Raw genomic sequence first — 11,074 nt, 5'->3', positions numbered from 1 at the left:
GGAGCGCGGTCATTGGGGCCGTTCATCTTGCGTCGGAATTTACCAATTTTTTCGAGTTTACTAAATTGACCTGAATTTACACAGCGACAGGTTCATCAGTAGAAGAAGAGACCCTTCTTCCTGCGTGCACGCGCATGTGAGATGGTTAAGGTGATAGGCTTGCAAAGGTCGTCGACGCCCTGAATTCGAATCCAAGGGAGGAGGGTTGAGGAGGACGACCCAAATTTACAAGTTTTTTGCATCCGTGTTTACCTATTTTCCCAAATTTACACAGCACGCATTGGACAGCTTAGATCGCACCCAATCCCCGAAATGGGCGTGGGCCATTGATCCCTTCCTGTCCATGCCCGTGTGAGTTAGTGAGGAGGCTCGCCCTGGAGGCACCTACTTCTTTAGATGACGGATGTGCGGCTGCAGTCCTCAAGAGTCACACACAACATACTATCTCACACGGACATGGGTAGGAGGGCATCAACAGTCCATGTATATTTCCAAATTTTCGAGATGGGGTACGATTTGCATCATCCGATCCGTTTTTTGTAAATTTTGAAAAATTGGTAGATACAGGCGCACAACAGACGTATCCCCCCTCCCTGTCGCCTTGTCTCTCTCGGATTCGAACTTGGGACCTCCCCTTTGCAAGTTGTCCATCTTAACTTGGTCAGCCTAAGGAGGTTTTCCCAACGAGAACCATAAAATGAGTCACGTGGACCAATCACCACCTTAGCAAGCTACATTATCAAAAGTAAAGGGACGTGTTGCATATAGAGAGGGGGGGCGGGATAAGGCCAACAAGCAGCACTTTGAGGCCGAGAGGGAAGAGTTGGTTGTTAGAGCAAGTGGAGGTGGTAAAGCAAGCAAAATGGACAAGCAATTAGCAAGAGCGTTGTCAAGGGCCGACAGACGAGAACAGAGGATAGAGAGCAGCGTGGAGAGCTCAAAGCCATCTGCAAGCAAAGGAAAAAGCGACGTGTGTCTGTAGGAGATACTTCAAGGCTTGCAAAGAAAGCAAAAGACTACACTGGCGACATATGGGGAGAATTTGGAAGAGAGAGCAGTTGACAGAAGCGCTAAATGCAAGAGTTGGCGAGCAGCAAGGGGGTTTAAAAAAAAAAGGTGAGCAGGGGGGAGATAAAAGCGAGCGAGGGAAAGAGGATCGGTGTAGTGGGTGGAAAAGCCGTAGAAGGGAAGCGACATGCAGAGAGGGAGGGGCGAGCAGGGAAACGCTAGTTTGTTCAACAGCCTGCACGAAGCCACTATCATCAGGTAGCTAGGTGCTGGCGAATTTGGTAGAGAAAGGACTACGTGCAGCAGTAGAGGAGCCTGGAAGCCAAGATGGTGCAAGGAGGACGGCATCTGAGGGTGTAATTACGCTGCAGAGGCGGGAAAAAGAGGAACAGAAAAGAGGAGACTACAGCTTGAAGGGTCGAGCAATGAGAGCGCTGGGCATAGGAGCTCGGAGGGGGGAGAGACATGATCTGTAGTTGAGGTCAACATGAGGGAAACATTTCTTTTTTATTTTACTTGGTAAGCCTAATGAGGTTTTCCCAAACGAGGCCCATGCAATGAGCCATGTGGACCAATCACCACCTTAGACTAATAATAATAATAAAAACCAACTATGCTTTTTATGGTTGGTCGCTTTTCACAGCCTGCGTATAGCGATGACGCCAACGGGTATGGTGGACGATGAATCCCTATGCAATATGGTGCAAGGTAGTGGAGAGACATAGTGCACACATGCAAGGCAACTCCCATCTGCCACACACCCTCGGGGGGTTCACCGTTCAGTACCCCCCTATATAACCTGCGTTCATGGGGTATTGAAAAAACCCCTCTTTTCACCTATCTGAATGAATAAAATGACCCCTTATTTTAGGATTTGTTTTCAAAATTGAATATGAAAACCCCTTATTTTAATGTATCTCTGTTAAATTGCCTAAAATGTTTGCATTTTAAAACCCCTCCTTTTGAACTCACGTTATACATTAACATGATTACATAGTGCACCCCCCGAGCACACACCCTCCTCTTCAACTCGTTTCTCCCCAAGCTCTCCCCCTAATTCGCAACTGGTCCATCACTCCCTCATCCCTAGTCCACAATCGAGTGAAAGACAGACGAGGCAGCAGCAAACCCCTGTAGCTTTTGGGAAAGTAGTTGAAGGAGAACCAAAGATTTGCAAAACGAGCTTGAGCATGAGGCTAACAAAAGTAAGCATTTAGACTCACTCTTCCTTGGGCTTTCCGAGGAACAACATAGAAGCAATGGTGATGTTAGATATGATAGCATAAGTAAATGCAAAAATCGACACGATGAAAAGCTAATATTGTAACAAAGATAATGAAACAATACGTTAGGGCCCTTGGAATAGCATGTTGTGCTTGGAAATTCTTTGTTTGATATGTAGCTTTAATGGTGCCCTTAGAAAAGCACAAAAGTGTGTACCTTGGCAAATGTCCCCCTAGATGAGAACTTCATAGATGCATGAGAGAGAGACTTTGATGGTGCCCCTTGGAATAACAAGTTGTGCTTGGAAATTCTTTGTTTCATATGCATATCAACTTTAATGGTGCCCTTAGAAAAGCACAAAAGTGTGTACCTGGGCACATGTCCCCCCAGATGAGAACTTCATGGATGCATCAGAGAGAGACTTCGATGGTTCCCTTAGAGTTAATACAAAGTTAATATTGATTGAGCCATTCTAATATAGAGATAGCACTGGAGCTTATGAAGTGAGAACTCATCACTACAATAAACCTACACCGTCTATGATGTAGAACATAATGTTACCTCTACTTCTTTTTAAGTTAAATCTATCTCTTGCATCTTTTGTATTTGTCTTGACGCATGTTTTATGTCTTACATAGAGGATGTTTTGACTGCACAAGCACGACTCCAGCTCTACAACAATGCAACATCTGTTATCTGCATCCAATTTCCCATGCCTATGAGTTTTCTTGACGCAACACATAAATGCTACGGGGTAGGGCACGGCTTCCGCTTCTTATAATTTTTGGAGAGACCACAGTTGTGCCAACTCTCCACCATACTTTTGTATGGCACTTCTGCATGACGTGCACTGTAGTTTTAACATTTTCACTCTATGACGCTTCATTCCAAGACAAAATGTTGAACTAGCTTGACTCAAACATTGTACTCCGACTTGCACAATTGAACGACAGCCGCACACGATTATCATGTCAGTATTGCAGTTTAACTTTTATAGTTTGTTGATGCTTTTTGTTTTTTTTGAGTTTGTCAATGCTTCCTTAAGTTTAGTTTAGCTACATGTTTTCCTCAGTAGTACAAGCTCAATCTCGACTTCTTTTCTCGTAGTTGGACAATTCGACTTATGTACTACAATACTCGATGCAATCTGTGCATATTTACTTTATTCCTAGGTGGTTAATGTCGATCTACATATGTCCTTGTTTGACAATGCATCTTATATATTGTAGGCCAATGTTTTCCTTTGCATAACCGTTCTGTAGCATGAACACAACCCTTTATCCCAGTGGTTTCCTCCTTAGATATGTTTTGCACCAAGTTCTGTTATTGATAGCCAAGACCCTCCAACTATGACAACATGTATCTCTCTCTCTCTCTCTCTCTCTCTCTCTCTCTCTCTCTCTCTCAAGTTCTACGAGAAATAAGAGAAATAAATACACCATTTTACAGACAACTATAAAGGCAATCAATCATCATATATGTTGGAAATAGGGTTGCAAGAAAACACACATAGCTTGGAGAAGACGAAGGAATCTCAAGGCACGCATCAGAGAGTAGTATTACTTAGTGTCCAATGGAAAGAAAAGATAGCCCTAGACTAATGGGCATATATACAATTCACGGGAAAAAAATGCATCGGTTGTCCTAAGTGTGTTCACACACATCACTACCACATGTATATGGTAGCAAATCCCCCCTAGGAGTGATCTGGTGAACGAGAGTTGGCACATAGAGTATACAGAAGTGCCATGCCCTGAGGACATGATTAGTCCACAAAGGGGAGTAAGCCCAAAGCTTTGCAAAAAGCTTCGAATTTCTCATGAGACAATGCCTTTGTGAAAAGATCTACAAGGTTGTCATGTATTGGCACATGAGCCAAGATAATCTCTCTTACTGAGAGTCTCTCCCTGACATAGTGGTAATGCACCTCAATGTTCTTTATGTAAGCTTTAAAAAATGGGTTTCTTGCAACTACCAATGCGCTCTACCTGTCAGTGTAGATGATGTTGGCAATGCCCTGTCCAACAACCAAATCAACCATAAGGCGTCTGAGCCATACACACTCAACTATAGCTATAAAGACTACCTTGTACTCAGTCTCACAATTGGAAGTGGCCATAGTAGCTTGATTCTTGCTCAAATAAAGACCACTCATGGACACTCGCGTGTCATAACAACTAACCCAATATGAATCCAAAAAAGCATGTAAATCTGGCGATAATGATCCCCCCTTGGGATAAAACAAACCAAGATGTCAAGTGCCACTCAAGTAGCAAAAGATTTGCTTGATAGCTTGCCAATGCTTAGACCCTAGGCTATGCATAAGTTTTGGGAGGTCACCTAAGAAAAATGTAACCTATCAAGTGATTTCAATAGAAGGGCATTTAAAGTTCTTGAGAACAGAAATATATATACAGAAGGATACTATTTTTTCAAATTTTAAGAAAAGGTACATATTTTAAACGAAAAGAGTACATTACGTATTCTTTAAAACACTCATAGATAAGAGGTTTTACAAACATGTCTTGAATGCACGTAATATGGTAGTTTTACACGTAGTGAATCCCCCAAGGCATAAATCTGCTGACCTGTGAGACTGCAAAATGAATATACGGTCTTCTGTTGCATACATAAATAAGGCATCCAAAAATAGTTTGGTAAAGAGTGACATCGGTAGGATCACTAGCATCATGAATACTCAATTTCAAACTTGTTTTCATGGGAGTGGCAATAGGTTTGCAATCCTGAAGTCCAAACTTACATAGCAATGTCTCTATGTAACTTGTCTGACACGAGGGAATACCACCATCACACTTCTTAAATCATATGCCCAAGTAATGATGCAATAATCCCTAATCTTTCATCTTGAAAGTAGCAATCAAATCTTAAATTCAACAATACGTGCCTCATTCGGACCAGTGATAAGAAAATTGTCCACATATAGAACAACAATGAGATGTACATCATGAGAATATCACCATTATGCTTTACATACAAAGTACTTTCTGTTGTATTTTTAGAAAAGGCCGAATGAGTGTCAGCTTTCTCATACCAAGCACGAGGAGACTGCTTCAACCCATACAAAGCTTTCTTACATTTGCACACTTTATCCTCTTGTCCTTTCTTGACAAAACCGCGAGGCTGTGTTACATAAACTTCCTCAAATTATGTCACCAGTCAAGAAAGAAGTAACAATGTCTGATTGATATACATGCCATTCAAAATGAGCTGCCAATGTACATAGAAAACACACAGTAGTCATACAAAAAGTTGGAGCAAAAGTCTCTTCATAATTTATGCCTTTTTGTTGTGCATAACCTTTTGCAACAAGTCGAGTCTTATAGTGATCAATCTCACCATCCAACTTGCTTTTTAACTTGTAAACCCACTTTGTACCAATGGTCTTTTTGCAAGAACGCAAATCACGTAAAGTCCATGTGTTATTTTCTAAAATTGCATCATATTCTGATTGCATGGTAGTCATCCAATTTTTTGAATTTTGTGCTTCATCAAAAGGCAGAGCATCCTCAACATTACATTAGCTAGAAAATAGAAAAAGCATAAAAATTTGATGCATAAGATGCATGGCGAGAACCTAAACGAGTACGACTAGTCAAAGGTGCATCCATTTTACTATCACACAAACTATGCACTAGCCATTTTGGCATACCTCTAGCCTGCTCATTCTCAGCCCTTTCCACATTAAGTAGATCATGTACATTTGTATCAGTAATAGGATGATCTGTAACATTTTTAAAAAACCCCATAGGCTGTACATTTGCCTCATTCAAATTACATTCAAATTTCCGCCACTAAAAAGAAGTAACAAACTGTCATAAATTTCATGTGAGCTCACATTATTGTCTCTAGTACATGATAGCAAGGGGTGAACATGATATTCCACAAACATAACATCTCGTGAAACCAAGATACGCTTTGTTTGTTGATGGTACAACCTCTAACCTTTTCTTTTTAACACTATAACCAATAAAAATGCATTTGACTGCATTTTCATCCAGTTTTTTGTGCTATGTTTGTGACACTAAAGCATAAGCCAAACAACCAAAAAAGTGCATGTGATTAATAGAAGGCTTTCTATCATGCCATGCTTTATATGGAATCATAGAATGAAAAGCTCTTGTAGGACACCTATTAAATAAGTGGCACACATGATAGCCTCAAGCCAAAATGAACGTGTAAAAGCTTGACTTTTGACCATACATTGTGCCATTTTCCTAAGCAACCTGTTTTTCCTTTAAGCAACACCATTTTTTTGAGGTGTATATGGCAATGTACTCTGGTGTTTTATCCCATGACTAGGCAGGAATGCATTAAATTCATAAGATATATACTCTCCCCTCGATCGGAACAGAGGGTGTCCATAGTACATTTTGAGACATTTTTAGCCATAGCCAGAAATTTCTTGAAGCATATAAATAGTCTAGACTTAATTTTAAGCAGATACATCCATGCATGCCTGGAGTAATCATCAATTAAAGTCTCAAAGTAAACGTAATTGCCCGAGGAAAAAGTTCACATGGACCCACAAACATCACTAAGCACAAGTTGCAACCTGCATGTAGCCCTTACCGAACCATCCTTTGGAAACATTGAATGCTGCATCTTACCCAAAATACAGCCTTCACAAACGTGCTTCACAGGTGCTTCAAGAGGCTACAAAGAAACAACCATATCAGATTTTTGCAAACATAGTAAATTGGTAAAATTTAGATGCCAAACTCGCAAAATTCAGATGCCCAAAATGTGAATCCCAAAGTTTTTGCATCTGAAATAGCCTTTGAATCTACAACTGCATTTGCAAAATTCTACCTACACTTATCATACAATGTGAGCTTATACAGCCCACGACATAAAATTCCAAATGCAATAAATTTATCACCAAAACTGCGATTATGGAATGTACATTTGTCATCCACAAATTTCACAACAATACCAAGTCTAGCAAGTGCAGATATAGACAAAAGGTTGTTTTTTATCCTAGGCTCATAAAGTGCATCAACAAATGTGAAAGAAATGTCATTCACGGCAATCAGCACAATATTTCTAGCTCCCTTGATCGGATAAGAGGCATTGTTAGCACAAGTGATTGTATTCCCATGAGGGACATCCTCAAGAGAGGTAAACAAGTCACGATGAGAGGTAATATGCTTTATAGCGCCACTGTCAAATTACCAGACATGAGCATCTGTAGCAACGGACATACATGCATCATGGACAAAAGGATCATAAGTGAAATCTGCACTAAAATCCCATTCTGCATCTACATCAGCATCACAATCTCCTTTCACAGAAGACTCTATAATAGTTGCACTTGTAGTGGTGGAACTAGCCTCTTTCTTCTTAGCCTCTTTTGCCTTCAATTTATGACACTACTTGATAAAGTGATCATTTAAAAGACTATTAAATTTTTATTAAATATTATCGTACAAAATAAAAAGGAATAAAATTTGGTAATAAGAATAAGATTGAGAGAATTGTTTATGAGTTATCTTGATTTGATTTAAATCAATTTATACTTGAACAAAAAAAAATTTCTACTTTGTTCATGTTTAAATTAAAACTTAGTTTGTTTACCATTTTAATCAGTTTAGACCTAAATGTTTAGGTTAAAGTGTTAGGATTTTATCATTTTAATTAGTTTAGAACTTGCTGCTTAAGATTGGCTGGCTGCATGTTTCAATCGGCTTAAACTTAGCGTTTGGCCGTTTCAATCCGTTTAGGGGTGTTTCACTCCGCTTAGAGCTAGCCGTTTAGGATCAGCAGCTTTTGGTAATATGGTAGTGTTTGGATGGTTAGGGTAGGTCACGTAAAGTTGCTTAGGTTTAGCGGCTTAGGGTTTAACCGCTAATAGATGACCGTGTTTGGACGATTAGGGTAGGCTGCGTAAAGACGCTTAGGTTACGCCGCTCTAAATAGGATTAGGGCAGTGTTTAGTCATTTCAATCCGCTTAGGGCTAGCCGCTTAGAGTTAGTGGCTTGAGGTCAGCGGCTTTTAATTTGGCCTCTAATAGATGGGCGTGTTTGGACAATTAGGGTAGGCCATGTAAAGTCGCGTACATTTGGCCGCTCTAAATTGGGCTAGCGTAGTGTTTGGCCATTTCAGTCCGGGCTAGCTGTTTAGGGTTAGCAACTTAGTGTTCGGCCGCTAATAGATTGCATCGTATAGACAATTAAGGTAGGTTGTGTAAAGTCGCTTAGGTTAGGCCTCTCCAAATAGGATTAGGGGAGTGTTTAGCCATTTCAATCTACTTAGGGCTAGCCACTTAGGGTTAGCGACTTTTGGTTTGGCCACTAATAGATGGTTATATTTGGAGCGTTAGGGTAGGTCGTGTAAAGCCGCTTAGGTTTGGTCGCTCCAAATTGGATTAGTGTAGCGTTTGGCCATTTCAATTTTCTTAGGGCTAGCCGCTTAGGGTTAGCGGATTTTGGTTTGGCCAATAATATATTTGTGTCGTGTTCAGACAATTAGGGTACGCTGTGTAAAGATGCTTAGGTTAAGCCACTCTAAATCGAATTAGTGAAGTGTTTGGTGATTTCAATCTGCTTAGGGCTAGCCAATAAGTATTAGCAGCTTATAGTTATTGACTCTTGGTTTCACCGCTCATAGATGACTGTATTTGGAGTGTTAAGGTAGGCCGTGTAAATTCACTTAGGTTTGGGTGTTAAAAATTGTATTAGTGTAGCGTTTGGCCATTTAAGTTTTCTTAGGACCAGCCTCTTAGAGTTAGGGCTTTTGGTTTGGCCGCTAATAGATGGGCATCATGGTCGGATAGCTAGGGTACGCTTTGTAAAGCCGCTCTAAATCAGATCAAGGGAGCATTTGGCAATTTCAATCTTCTTAGGTTTAGCGGCTTAGGGTTAGCAACTTTTGGTTTGGCTGCTAATAGATGGAAATATTTGGAGCATAAGGGTACCTCGTGTAAATCCACTTAGGTTTGGCCACTCAAAATTGGATTAGTGTAACATTTGGCCATTTCGATCTGCTTAGGGCTAGCCACTTAGGGTTAGCGGACGCCGTATTTGAACGATTAGGGTACATTGTGCAAAGCCGCTCTAAATCGAATTATGGGAGTGTTTGGCCATTTCAATCTACTTAGGGCTAGCCGCTAAGGATTAGCGGCTTAGAGTTAGAGACTTGGGGTTAACGACTTTTGGTATTGGCCGCTAATAGATGGCCGTATTTGGAGCGCTATTATACGCCGTGTAAAGCTGCTTAGGTTTGGCCTCTCCAACTCAAATTAGTGTAGCGTTTGGTCATTTTAGTCTGATTAGGGCTAGCCGCTTAGGGTTAGGTTAGTAGCTTTTGGTTTTGCCACTAATAGATGTTGCATTGTGTTCAGACGGTTAGGATACGCTGTGTAAATCCGCTTAGGTTGAGCCTCTCTAAATCGGATTAGGGCAACATTTGGCCATTCCAGCCTGCTTAGGGCTAGCCGTTAAGGGTTAGAGGCTTAGATTTAGCAGCCTAGGATTAGTGACTTTTGGTTTGGCTGCTAATAGATCGTTGTATTTGGAGCGTTAAGATAGGCAATGTACTCGGGGGGGGGGGGGGGGGGGGGGGGGGTCACTATGTATAAATTTTGTATATCACATGCGTTCAAGGAATGTTTTTAAAACTCCTTATCTATGAGTTTTTGCTGAATAAAATACACCCTTTTCCTATTCAATCTGTTTTTTTTTTCTAAGTCCATTTTATAGTACCCTTTTGTATGTGAAAATGTGAGAAAAAATCAAATTTAATAACCCCTTCTGTTGCACTCATGTGATAGTCACATAATTATTAATAAGTGATCCCTCGGAGGCCATGTAAAACCGCTTAGGTTTAGCCGCTCTAAATAAGTCACATAATAAGTGGCCCCCCAAGGCCATGTAAACCACTTAGGTTTGGATTAGGGAATCGTTTGGCCATTTTAGTCTTCTTAGGGCTAGCCGTTTAGGGCTAGGTTCTTAGGGTTAGCGGCTTTTGGTTTGGTCGCTAATAGATAGCACGCCGTGTTTGAATGGTGAAAGTCGAGCCAAAGATGGCACAAAAAAATGTGCCTATGAGAGAAGAACCGAGGGTTTTGTGGCTGCAAAGAGATGAGGTAGTTCCCATGTTGAAAATGCCAATTAGAGTGGCTCCAACTGTAGAAGAGATGCCGGTGGTTCCAGATTGGGTAGAGGATGTTCCAAGTCAAGGTATGGCTATTCAAGCTCCATTGAAGTGTGGTAAAGGGCAGATGGTATGGCTTGCAGATGAAGTGTGGTAAAGGGCAGATGGTATGGCTTGCAGATGAAGTGGAAACGATAATGCTTGAGGAGGTTCCAGAGCTCGAGACAGAGGATGAGGTTGAATTAGATGATAGCAGTTCTACGGATGTAGATACAAGTTAGGAATTTACGCGTCACATTCAAGGTATGAAGAGTTTGATATTTTGCTTGTGCATGGAGATGTAGTAGACATGTTTGAAGAGTAGGGAGCAGTGCAAGATGGTACGCTTGATGGAGACCAAGCGGAGGAGTCCAATCCTATGGATGAAGACCAAGGGGATGTGGTTTGGGGAGAGTTTCTCTCTAGGTTGGCAGAACATGATGCACGGGTAGAAGAGGTGGTTGAAGAGTAGGTAATTGGAGCTGACAAGCAAGTGGATTTGTTCCACCTTAAAGGGCTGACTAAAGAAGAAGGACTCGATGATTTTGGAATTGAGTGCATTGCGGGTGACAAGGAAAGCTCAGAGAAGAAGGAGAAAGTAACTTCAATGCTACAAGTGCCCTCTATGGCAGACAAAGGATATTCCCATGTTGGGTCCAAGATTTCAAAAGAGGTATGCAATTCATGGTT

This window comes from Adiantum capillus-veneris, chromosome 8 (genome assembly GCF_014529385.1).
Source record: "Adiantum capillus-veneris isolate H3 chromosome 8, ASM1452938v2, whole genome shotgun sequence".
Classification (NCBI taxonomy): domain Eukaryota; kingdom Viridiplantae; phylum Streptophyta; class Polypodiopsida; order Polypodiales; family Pteridaceae; genus Adiantum; species Adiantum capillus-veneris.
The sequence above is the reverse complement of the archived record's forward strand: the minus strand, read 5'-3'. Positions refer to the sequence as shown.